General features: G+C 45.2%; 1 protein-coding gene across 4 annotated transcripts in view; it reads left to right on the forward strand.

Annotated features, from left to right (window-relative positions):
• The first annotated feature begins 12318 nt into the window (after positions 1-12318).
• Positions 12319-13012, forward strand: part of LOC124486939 (phospholipid-transporting ATPase ABCA1-like) — a 116171-nt gene continuing 115477 nt past the window's right edge. For 3 of the 4 annotated variants that reach the window (XM_047048837.1, XM_047048835.1, XM_047048840.1), the window contains exon 1: positions 12319-12509. The gene's annotated coding sequence lies outside the window, so the exon portion shown is untranslated. The remainder of the gene's footprint in view (positions 12510-13012) is intronic. The other variant, XM_047048838.1, reaches the window with a different exon arrangement.

A 13012-nucleotide genomic window follows, 5' to 3' on the forward strand; every position in this document is an offset into this window, starting at 1 on the left:
ATGCAAAATCATAAAGGTCCCATGTCTATGAAGAGCCATATATGCAATCACGACAAACCAGCATGATCTTAATTATTAAAACCTCATATTTCTTTATTAGCCCAATAATTCTGCCTCTCCCCTCTCAGAGTCCTCCAACACATGGAACCAATGAGCAGTTCATCGAGTGGCAGGATCTGGACAAGGAAATGGCGTTTGCTCAGGTGATTAATGGGGTCGGTATGCTGCTCACAGGGATGGGGGGGGGGTGTAGGGGGTACTAAAACATGTCATTTTAATCACGGCAACCGCTTGTGGGGGAAATCATTTCATTACAATTCCAGCAATCCTCCACCGCACTGCGTAAAACACCTCGAGCCCTGAAGCTTCATGGGCCTCCGAGAACTGACATGGCCGGGACAGTGACTGAAGGGAGGAGGGAATGTTGGGAAATGAAGTTCAGATGAATACCAGAACTAATTGAATAGATCTGCTCTGTGACGTACCGGACGGTGAGGTGGTTGGAATAGTATTATGTTTCCGTGGGAAATGAGGTTCACTGTTGATGACCTGTGAACATTGTTTATTGGGTTCAGAGCAACGTTGCGTGTATGCTCACGTGTGGATGCATAGGATTGCATATGCATAGGGTGTTGATTAGCCAAGGTCATGGGTAATATAACCCCATTGTAAAAATGTTATTGTTCGCAGTCCCCATGGCAAAAATTGTAACCTGTCCATGCACCGTCATATTTGTCACAAGTAATTGATTTTTGTCCTATAAAACCCCTTCGCGCCGTCATGCGTACGGGGTGTTCATTTACAGGCGTTCTGTGCAGCCTTATGGGCTTACAACCGGAACCTCCAATTGCCCAAAGCAGAATTATGCACTTATTAATGAAACCGTTACCTTCCACATAGTTTTACTGCTGAGGGATCAGCCTGGACTGCATAAAGAAGGGAAGCTGGTTGGGTGAGGGTTGCACGGGCGGAGGTGTTGGGGTGGGGGTGTGGGAGCGGGGTTTGGGTGAGTGGCGGGTGAGGGTTGTGGGGGTGGAGGGTGGGGCTGAGGTGTGGGTGAGAGTTGTCGGGCGGTAGGTGAGGTGGAAGTGAGAAGTGGGGGCGAGGGCTGTGGGGTGAGGGGGACTTGGGAAATGGTTTCGGCTGCCATGTCTTGAATCTCCAAAAGCTTTTACAGTACTTAGCCTCCCCTGCCCAGCACTTGCATCAGTGGGCAGGTTGGAACGCCCTTCTATTTTGTCGACGTCTCCCCACCCAGTTTGAATTCCTTTTCCCCCGGCCTTGACATCCTTTCAGGATTTCTACTTTTCAGAGCTCACACCTCTCCGACGCTTATTTCAGACTTTTCTTTTCTTGGGGATCTGGTGTTGCTTTGTTCACCGTTTATTTCAAATGGACATTTCATGGACTATAATCTCCAGGGGAACAAGGGTGCATGCCATCACACGGCTATATTTGAAAAGCTGCCGCTCGTGTGAATGGAAGCCAATGGCAGGATGAAATAAAGAAATGAATACATCTTGAGTGACCCAGAATACTGATGACCGAAGCCACTGGAGTGGACACAACATTCCCCTTCCCAGATTTCCCTCATCCCTCCTTCCACCTACTCCACCTTTCCCCATAACCTGACCCCCCTCTCTCTCACCCAAATCATCTCTTTATTTCTCCAACTCTTTCCTTCCTCTTTTTTTTTTTACCCCCTCTGGACTCAGTAATTGTCAGGCACAGCACCTCTCACCCCTTTGCTCCCACTGCAGGAAAACCGCAGCTCGGAGCAGCGTTCACCAAGTGGACGGAGCTCTTTATAACAGGGCCTCCGGATGTCTGCCGCTGATTGACAGGTGTGCGTGCAGTGGCCCGACAACAGCCTCGCCACCGCCCGGTGACTGCCGCGCGTCTCTCGCCGCTTTGAAATGCATCTCGATTTCGTCGACTCGTCCGTGAGGGAGACATCAAGGCTTTTTTTACTCTCGCCGGCAATTAGTCACACAAAAGGACTTGAACTACCCGGTTGTTGCTGTCGTGCGTCAGCCTGGCGTATACTCAGGGGGGATCTAGTCTCATCTTGGGTCGTGTCTGAAGGCCTGTGAGAAGGGCAGCGAAGCCAATGCAGTGTGATGTAGGTTTATTCCCGACAGCCTACAGCGTTCGTGTTGGTACGTGTTTAACTATTAGCATAATCGTTAGCGCGTTGTTTACTGACAAGGTGGATGGCCAGGATTTGTCTTCAACTGCTAGTCTACGACGGGTCTTGTTTTGTTTGCTTCACGTTCATTTAGTATTCCCCCTACTCTCGTTCACGTGTTCAGATTAGGAGTTCAATTCGTTTGAGGCTGTCGCTGTAAATAGCATGACTTTGCTTCAGATTTGTAGTCCCGTTACAGTCTGTTATTCTATAGATATTGAAGAAAATATAAACAACTGCATCCACTGTTTATGCTTAAATTCTGTATGGCAATTCTATAATTCGGGGGGGGGGGAGTTATGTGTTAAATATGACAGAGTTTAGGTCGAGTAAAGTGTCCTTCCTGACTTGGATGAGAATTTTCGCTTTGTTAAATAATTGATGCTCCAGGCGTCTATATCCTTCTTACTGGTCTGTGGGGACACCTGTAGGTGTAATTGTCATTATTCTTTACGAGCGTCAACCCAGCCATAAATCGCACACCGTGGCTCTGTGACCTTTGGTTGTCACACAGTGCGAATGGATTTAGCAGGCATATGTCTGTTTCTGTGCCTCCTCTTCCACTGTGGACTTTGAGAATGACAGTTGGAGGAAGGTTAACCTTTTGTGTATGTCACCTTTTCTCAGCATGTGTCCATGGAGGAAATGCTGTAATGCTCATGTGACTGTAATGGTGCTTAATGGCTAGTTTCTGACCGGAAAGCTTTGCGTTAGCCCTCAAGATTACGGATGGCACATTCCCTCAGGCACATGAGTGGAGACTGCAGGGGCCGAGACATATTTGAAGATGCTGTATTAGTCTTCTTGAGGGCCGCCAGCTCAGGCTTGGCCAGACCGCAGCCATTCATCTTCTCTTATCATTCAGAAACGCCCCCATCCCCCCCCCCCCCTCCAGGGGGAAGGACAGAATGGGATTCATTCTGGAAGCTTCCAAAACGCCACCATTATCAGAGGCTGTAATGGATTACCTCGACGGCTAACCTGTCACTGTCAAGTGTTTCCTCCTGACATTTCATGTAAAGTTTGTCTCCCTCGGCGAGCTATGGTGGCGCGGGGGTGGCTGTTTTCCAGTGGGGTGGTTTTGCCAAAGTGGTCGTCACTGTGGTACCGCGTGGCTGTCCGCCCACCTGGCGCCGGGCGCCGGCCCTCCTGCTTGCCTGCATTTGCCAGGTTTGGCGGTCTCAATTTTCAGTCTGCTACACGGCTAATGCTAATATGCTAACAGTACACTTTTGGCACAAAGGTAAATTGAGTAGTGCTTTCTTTTAAACAAATCTGACAGGTGGGGTTGAACAGATGCGAGTTATTGAATGTGCAATGCATAGACAATCAAGACACGCATGCAGTGGACAGGAATGCGATTCACAAACACGGAGTTAGTCACAGCGAGGCGTGCACTTCATTAATCTGAAAAAGAAAAAAGAAAAAAAGAAAAGAGAACTGATGAATGTGAAGTGGGACCATATACAGATCATCAGTATTCCTCTATGGTATCCCCCTCCCGCACAGCATTATCTCCTGAAAAGCCATTGTGTGGCTCTCTGTACTGCAAATAACCATGGGCAGAATGAGTTTGACATTGGCCCACGGCACAGGCAATGGAGGGTGACATATCCAATATCGGGAGAGTGGCAGGGCTAAATATTTTTGTCGGGCCAGCGGCTTTACTGTGACGCAAGGTGGATGAAGGGTTCATTTTGGCCTGGATTTGAACACAGCAATCTCAAAGCACGACTCAAAGGTAAAATGGTAGTTTAGTTGAAATGGTAGTCATTTTTTTTCTTTTCTTGCTTGGTGTGGTTAGAGAATGACTCGGGCAGGGACAAACTAAGGGACAGGGCTCAACGCTGAAGAACAGAAGATGAACACCAAATGAAGGTGAAATCACCTTTGACTGCAGCATGGTTGACTTCCGTTTTCTGTTTCGAATCCAAAGGACTACATCCATGGTTTCAACGTGCTCTCATAGACATAATTATTCAGCAACTAAACTGATGAATGAAGACTAATTCTGTTTTGCAGACTCTCTGAATATACAAATAAAGGTGATTCTATTGCCTGGTTCACTGCAATACCTCACATATTCCTAGCTTGTGGAGGGCTCTGACATGTAATTTGTCCAACATCCCTTAAAAGAAGCCAGCGGGCCTGTCAGGTGATCCAGCCCCGGTATTCATGAGGCTGTCTCATGCATACGTAACCTTCCCTCCATCTCTCTGTGTGATTCGCGAAAGAGCGCGGCGCTGCTCAGACTGTAACCCGCGGCTTAGTGGTTCGGGGCCGTCTCTGCTCTGTGGTATACGTGAGGGCCACGGGAGGGTGGCAGAATTCATCGCGCGAACCTCCCTGTGAATATTCCAGGCCAAACAGAGATGCTCTTAATTCGTTTCCAAGCACTCTTCAAAAAGGGCCAGAGATGTGCTGGTCTCCCGCTGCTTTAGTTACCGGACACATTTAGTTATTGGTGGACACAGAGAAGTAATCTGTTCTCTGTGGCATTACTCTTTGCGACGACGCGCCTGTGAGAGTGTTCATGTGTGTACGTGTTCTGATTCTGCGATTTGCTGCCTTAAACATTGATATTTAGAGAGGTCAGACAGTTATGGCATCTTGCTGTTGGTTTACTGCCTGTTGAGAAAAGTTGGCAATACCTGTGTGTGTGTTATCCAAGAGGAAATAGTCTGGCCTAATCAATAGACTTGTTTTGAAATGTCAATCACTTTCAACTGAGGGCAATTTGGTGTTTGTCTCTGCAGATGTCTGAATCCAAGGTTGAACCTTAGCCAACGATTACTCGACAGCCTTTCGGCCCAACCATTATTAAATAGTTCCTTTTGAAACTGTTAAATCGTTTCCAAATTTGCACTTGTTTACAAGAACTAACTATGGGCAGTACTGATGCATGGAAATTAGGATTCATTGTTGAAGTATTCAAAGTGTTCCCGTGTTGTACTTAAGTTCAGGGAACTATTTCTTTAAAGGCCTTTGCCTGCCTGCCTCCCTGTAACCATGTCTGTCTCCCTCCTGCCCGCCTGTCTGGTTTGACTGTCTGCCAGTTTACCTGCTGCATACTATTATTTGATCAGTTAGATCTTCCCTGCAGTCTGTCTGTGTGTTCCTAGCTGGATCTGAGTGTGTGTTCACCGGGAGAGACGGTGACGGCCTCCCGGCTGCTTGTACCAGTGGAGCTGCGCCTGTGACCCTGGACGTCGCCACGGTGACGATAACGAGGCCAAGCGACTCCCCGTGTCGCACACGGGAAGTGACTGCCCCCAGGAGAGGAACCCACCCCCCAGGCACCGAGGTACTGTGCATCCACACAGGAGAGGGCTGATACCCAGAAATGGGTTTGTGTTTGCCTCCGTGACGAGTCGACGATCGTGCTTACTCGCACGATGTTTGACGTCAAAGAAAGACCAGGAGCCTGTGTGCGCCCGTGTGTGTGTGCGCATGGCATGCACTTGTACCACGTCAGTCAGCATCGTTGCCATGCTGTCACAGAGTCATCAAACTGACACGCGCTCTACGGCCTAATGAAACCCCCATGTAGAAACTGAAGGAATCTCCAAGGTATGGCTGTGACAAACCATGACTCCACAGGGAGCTCGGCGCTCAGTGTGTTGGAATGTCATGACTCGCTTGCTGCCGCGGTGCTGCATGTTGGCTTGGAGGGTATGTGTCATCCTGTCTCGAGTCAAAGACAAAGACGAGATGCAACACTTGGTTCGTCTTTAAGTCGTCACTGCTTTCATTCCATAAGGCCTGATTCACAGTGGAGCTAAGACGGTGGTAATTGCAAGTTATTGCTAACCATGCATTGTGTTTTGTCGGAGACAGCGGCAAGTCATTACATTTAACAGAATCACTGAAAGGCCAAGCGATTTAATGAATCGAGGGCACAATCTAATATAGGCTCTGGCATCGCCCCTAAGAAGCGTGAAGATGCGGGCAAAGGATTGATTCGTCGATTATTCTAATTGACATTAATACATGTCCATTTGTGTCTGAGACCTCGAAGTGCTTACCCCGAAAAACATTGGCCCACAGTTAACACCCTGCCATTTCCTTTGACGTGGAACCGTAAACAAAGGACACAGTACAGTACTCACCAAATTAAACCGCTAATTCAACTTGAAAGCTTTACTGTATGATAAAGTAGTTGTTGGTGTATCGCAGGATGCATACACTACACAAGGCAAACCTCTCGATGGATTTTCCAGTTCAAACTCATTCGGATAACGACAACAAAGTGGCTTTTGGTGATGCGCGCAGTGCCAGTCGTTTTATCACAATATAAATACTTTCAAAGTAAGCGGTGAGTGTCTGTTCCCTTGTTCGAAGTTGAAGACAAACATCAAATTGAAGAGAGGGAAGAACTCCAAGTCCACCACTCTGTTTTGATCTGTTGAGGTGAGATGATTACAAATTGAGCCGTGGTATTCAGATGAAAGAGACAGGTGAAAATAAGATACAAATCTGACAAAGACACAAGCTAAGCGATTCGATTTGTGGCTGTTCTCTTACCAGCAGAAGAGCGAGATCCCATTATCTGATTTTGTTCCGCTAATGTGCTCACCAGATATGGATTTGCAGTTTTAGTGGCTTCTTGTAGATGTGCTGCAGGTTCGCCCATCACATCTACTCACTTGTATTGACCTACGGTAATGTGTCCAACGGTAGTGTCTCTCTTCTTGATTGTGTCAGGTTTATTTGTCCAAAAGCACTCGTCAAACAGTTTCAAAAGGCTGGTGCTCTCAAGTTGCTAAGGCGGGAATACAATAGGCCAGATGGGACTGTAGTCAGACGAGACTGATATGACGTTGCAAAGTCGGCAATACTGGCATCAACGCTCATAGCTGTCTATGTTTGGCTGCATGCTGGCAAGATATCAGTACTCAGCCCAGCTTTGGTCTTTACCGGGGAAATGAGTCTTGTCAAGTTTGCTTAGTCAAAATATTCCTTTGGTGATGAATGGGTTTGGACTGATTTTAGTACGTTTGTGATGTTTCTGTGGTTGTGTTCAAATGCGTCCTACGAGCCTGTTGCCACTGTTTATTTCGCACCCTTTCTGTCGACATTGCTAACTCTCCACATGTTTGGATTGAACCGACAGTAAGAATGCACAAGCCAATGACAATTGTGTTTCTAAACGGATGAAAGCAACTATTCTTGTCGCAACGAGCCACAGCATCGAGGTGAGAGAGGTGAAGAACTGTTATGCACATGCGGATCCTGCTGTTTCGGATTGTGTTGGCTGCTGTTAAGTGTGGTCAGCACTGGACAAATCCACAGACACTCGGGCAATTAAGAAACAACAATTCCAGTTTGCCATGGCTTCCTGACAAGCTGGCCTGTGGAATGAGGCAGTGCGGACAGAGTTGTCAGGGTGATTGTTTAAAGTGCGTCGAAATGTGACGGGCGGTGTCTCTTGTGTGGAACGTGGAGCTCTGGCCTATTAGACTGAATGTGCTGGGAGGGGACAGCCCCCACACAGGAGACGAGATGATTGGACAGAGGATTAAAAATAGTGGACATCACTATTACACACCTGCAAACGAGTATATAGATTTCTGCACTGGGACGCCTTATAAGGGTCCTTTGTAGAGAATGTATATCCTCACTACTTTGAAATATTAAGTAACATGCATGAGGTATGAATACAAAAAATGGCCTGTACAGTGTGTGTAAATAAATGGATTTGAAGCATATACACTTTATTTTGAAACATAGGCCTATGTCATGCACCACTTACATTGTCAACGTGCAAGACAAGGCCACACTAATCTTGTGGACCTTGTCAAAGAACAATTGCATGGTTTTGTCATTCAGAACAGTATGCCAAGTTTCTCAATGTTTGTCTTTATGATTACAATGAAATCATGAAGTTGCAAATCATGCGGTCTACTTACATGGTTGCATATTAAGTTGATTAAACTGGCTTTTGGGTCAACATTCCTGTGTAATGAATAATGTATATATTTCATGCTATTTCAATGTAAACATTGTTATTCCTAGCTCCCTGGAAGCTGGTATGGTAATCAACTGATTATTAACCAGCAGTTTTCAATACTGTTTTGGCTTATTTGTAAAATATGTAATAATATATGATTCATGCTATTTCAATGTAAACGTCGTTATTCCTAGCTCCCTGGAAACTGGTATGGTAATCAACTGGTTATTAACCAGCAGTTTTCAATACTGTTTTGGCTTATTTGTAAAATATGTAATTATCATTGCATGTCTAAAATCTGATATATAATCAAGAATGAGACACTTTATTGACAATAACTCCGATCTACTTTGTGCACCATGTGAAATATGGTGGATGCTTGTACATTATATTTCACGATTTGGGAAAAAAAAACGAACATTATAATAATAGTCTCGGCCTGTAATTAGTGAAACCACTAATGTTAGCAAATGCTTCCATATGTTGGGTTCATATGGCATGCATCATAAACATGGGGACATGGGAAAAACCATTATTACATTATCATTATGATGATAACATACAGGACATTTGTCAAGCGCTCCCCTGCCCCCAAGAGGCATTACTTTTTCAAACACGCCTCCTCTCTCTCTTTTATTCCGATGGCCTGAACTCTTGCAGTTTAACCACCTATCACAGATGGCACCAATCCTGACTTTGGACCCTATCAATTTCATGGAAAAGGGTGAATTTGGCTCCCTTCTTTCTGTGCTGTTTCCTTGCCAGTCCACCGGCGGCTTTCCCTACTGACGTTGGCTCAAGTGGAAACATGTCTATGTTTACATTACTCTGTGTGTTTCTAGCACTTGCGTGTTATCGCCAGTTCATGAATGCATCTATGTCCCTGAAAAGTGTTTGGTTCGATAGTCAGTACAACATGAGGAAGGTGTCAAGTGGTGCTTCAGTGAATAATGTGTCAAGACTCGCATACAGAGGTTTCTGTATAAGAATGAAAGAGGAGGATTCTAGTTTGTGTGACACGTTCACCCTTCTCTTTCCCAGAGTATTGACTGTCAGTTTAAGTATCAGTAATACACCCCGCAGTGCGGAAAATACTACACAATAACACCTACACAAGTCAGCAAAACACTGCTGCTTCCAAATTCAACAGCCTTGAGAAACTCCACAACTGTTCAAAAACCATTGTGCTCATTTTCGAATTCCTTTGACCTCCCTTCTTGGTGGGTACGGACACCTTGAGAGAAAGACAATACAGGATGTGGAAAATCAAGGACTGAGCCGAGCTCCAGCTTCTGCCCTGCCTGGCGTCTGTCGACTGCCCCCCTCTTCCGACAGATGGACGTGGCTAACAAGCACCTGTGCGAGAAGCTCCTCACTTCATCAACGCTGAGGGAGGGAGATTGGAGAAGCGGAGTGAGTCAAGACGGAGAGAGCAGGAAGCGATGAAGTCAGGCCAGACTCATCTCGCCAGCGTTTGAATCTTCAGGGGCAGGTCCCTCAGGGTTTTCGACTTCCCCTTAACCGGATCGGAGATGCACTCGCTGACATTTTGACGTTCCTTTTGGCTGAGCGGGCGGGCTCTGGCCGGTTCATTTGAGTCTCTTCTCTTGTCATCACGGTGGGGTTTTGAGTTCTTTACTGATTGGAGAGGGAAGCGGGGCAAAGGGCTGTGAGGAGGGTTCAACCTGGAGAAACAAGGAGCGGGAGAATGTGCTCTCTTTTCGGTGCCGACAGACACCATTATTGTGTCGTTGCATTGTGTGCATTTGCTTAGACTATACCAATCCAATGGCCAATGGAAGGAGCACGTTAGCCATAGAATGATGGCATCAGTCAATTCAATTCAATATATTTATTTTTCATTGTCATAGAAAGCAACTAAATTCTGTTTAGAGCATTCAAACACTGCAGAGTTTGACATAAAAAAGTGCAATACAAAGTGCAATATTCCTCCAATACACTTCCCATAAATAAACCCTTTGTAAACCTCACTTCAACACAGGAAGCATGCTATTAATGTTTAAGGATCTTTGGTACAAGTTCCTGAGTGTTTTCAAATCTGTGGGTCAATTATGACTTTTTCTAAACCTCACTTTAATGGTGTGGAAAAATAGGTATGCTTACCATATGGTCATTATATTGGAACCCTGGCGTTGTAGCAAAGAATGGCAACAGGTGAGTTGAGTTAATATGTAATTAAGTGTAGAAAAGTCTCCAGCTGCTTTGAGATTGGCCTCTCAGCACCTAGTCATTTCTATGACTTCAAAAACTAATATTAACTATCGCACACCATCCTGGAGATCTTGTATTACTAATTTATCAGTTTCCGGGGGACAGAAAATGAGCTAAAAATGTAACGCTATATCCCAGATCTCCAATTAATTTAGTGTCCTACAGCTTAGGAAAGTAGAGATAGGCCAGACCACATTTCTCTTTCCAGGTGGGTTCTGCACTTGTGTGAGTAGTGATGCATCATACTCTCATAAGTTTTGAGGGATGAGAAACATTGTGCCAATCATTCTGCTGAAGCATCTTGAAGGAAATGAATAACGTAGCCATGCTAAAGCATCAACACTGAGCAAAGTAAGGAATATTTCAGTTCTGAATATCCATTTATACAGTTATAACACCATACAATAACATTGAGACAGGAGTATAGTTGCTTTTTTGTTTAGTTTTTTAAGTAATAAAATAAAGATAAGACTGTTCATAAACCAAGGTCATATACATGACCTTGGTTTATCAACAGTCTTATCTTTATCCACTTCTACCCTGGCTTTCATATGCATGAGTTCTCCGAGGATACGGTCAAAGTGTTATTAAAACCAACTTTGCGCGTGTTGGAGCCGGACGTGGAATCACTGCATTGGTATGTTGCACCCACCTCACCAGACAGGCTCTGCTTTCTCCTTGTTGCCTTGAGTCGGAAAACACTTTATTAGTCCAAGCAATTACTTTGGTCATTGGAGGCTTCACCTTGGTGCCACACATGCAGTGCGGTTCTAATTGAGAGTATGGACCTATAGCAGACACCCCGAGGCACATACACTGGGACCCCTGTGCTGGCACAAACCAAAAAGTGATGGGGCCGTTTTAGGAGAGCAGGCTTTAGTCATGGCTTAGGGCGATCGTCACTGTCACTGTGTGAGACAGTGTCGTTTTTGTCACTGTGTGAGACGGTGTCGTTTTTGTCATTGTGTGAGACGGTGTCGTTTTTGTGCCCAAAAGTTCTTGAGCAAAAGCCTATTTTCACGATTGTTGAATACCATTTTAGACTGAAGAAGACTGAATAATGCAATTATTAACTTGCTTCAAAGTTACTTTCTTAATAAATAAGGAGGACTCTCCAGTGGTAAGAGTGATGTTTCCTGTTTGTTCCGGTCTGCCTCCACAATAAACACCCAGCTGATTTGCATAATGATTCCCTCCCTGTGCACCTGTGGTATTATACTTTATCACTGAGAACAATAAACCCTTGGTCCCGTTGTTACCAAATTATACAGTCACCATAAAACTCAACAGCAGATGCACTTAACGGCTTTCCCCAAGTGATGCACCCACTAGTTGATCCTCAGCAGCATTATCAACATTTTCAACTCGGCTGTGTCTCATAACTTGGCTCTTCTTGAGCCTATCGGGTCCCCTAATGTCGAATATTTGAGTAATTAGACTAAGTTCATGCCTGACATACTGGTGAATTATTAATGTTTTGGTGATGACTTGTCAATAAGATGTATGATTGAACAGCGATTCTTTTCTCTCTAACCCGGAGAACTAGGCCGTTTTTTAAACACAAGCACACGGTTTACAGCACCAACATCAACAACAGGAGCTCATGTAGAACATGTATCCCAGCATCACTGACATCCAAACATACAATGGCAACGCATTGCTGAATAATTACAAACGCTCAACCGCCTATCGCTTTTTTATGAAAGATTTTTCATTTTTAACATGACCCGGGATACGTGAAGGCGATTCGCCTGCCCCATGTTTACATCAGGTCAAGTAGTCTCAATGACTGGGCAAGGAAATAAGACCACGTGCTTGCTGTTTATGCCTGGGTTAAGCTTGAGAAAACCTGTTGTGCAACACCACCTGAATCCTACCTGGATTTACTACCCTAGGCACAGCGTCTCCATGGCAGTCATTTGCATAGCCTGCTCTGGGTAAAAAGGTGACACCGAGGGAGGAAGGAAAGAATATCGTGAGAGAGAGAGCGAGGGAGAGAGGGAGGCAGCAAGAAGAAGAAGGGGGATTTGGAGTTGGACTCGGAGGGAACGGACTTGTTTGGAAGTTATTACTGGTTTATTTATTTGGTGAGCCCTCAAAATGTGCTGAATGCGATAATTATTTCCAAAACGCCTGGAGGTAGGTCATTTATTATGTGTATTATTTTTGATAGAAGGCATTCCGTTTCCCAGCAAGGCCTCAGAGGTTGTTTTTGGTTTGTTAACGGTGGGACTGCTAAGCCACTGCTGTAGTCTCTAACAAGACCTGCCTGCCTTCCTGCCTGCCAGCCTGCCTGTCACTGGACCGTCCTTGAGGCTTGGTGTCATGTTAGCTGGGCCTGCTAAAGCTCTGTACATAATGCAACAGCCAATGCTTTGGGGCTTGAATGGAATTGTGGCATGTTGAATCTATTGTTGCTCTGTTTTTTTTCCCAGCCATGAACATGAAAATGTTCTTGTCGCCACAGCAGGATTCACAATCAATAACGACATGCAGCGTAAACATTTTTGCATGATTTATGAATATTTTATGTGGCTGATTTATTAGTCATGGTGCCAGACAGCTGAAAGTAGGTTTGAGGTAGAAGGGGACAGATATCTCTGAACGCTGCATCATTGACCGTACAATCACTTTATCTTTGG

Source organism: Hypomesus transpacificus, chromosome 25 (assembly GCF_021917145.1).
Source record: "Hypomesus transpacificus isolate Combined female chromosome 25, fHypTra1, whole genome shotgun sequence".
In the NCBI taxonomy this organism is placed as follows: domain Eukaryota; kingdom Metazoa; phylum Chordata; class Actinopteri; order Osmeriformes; family Osmeridae; genus Hypomesus; species Hypomesus transpacificus.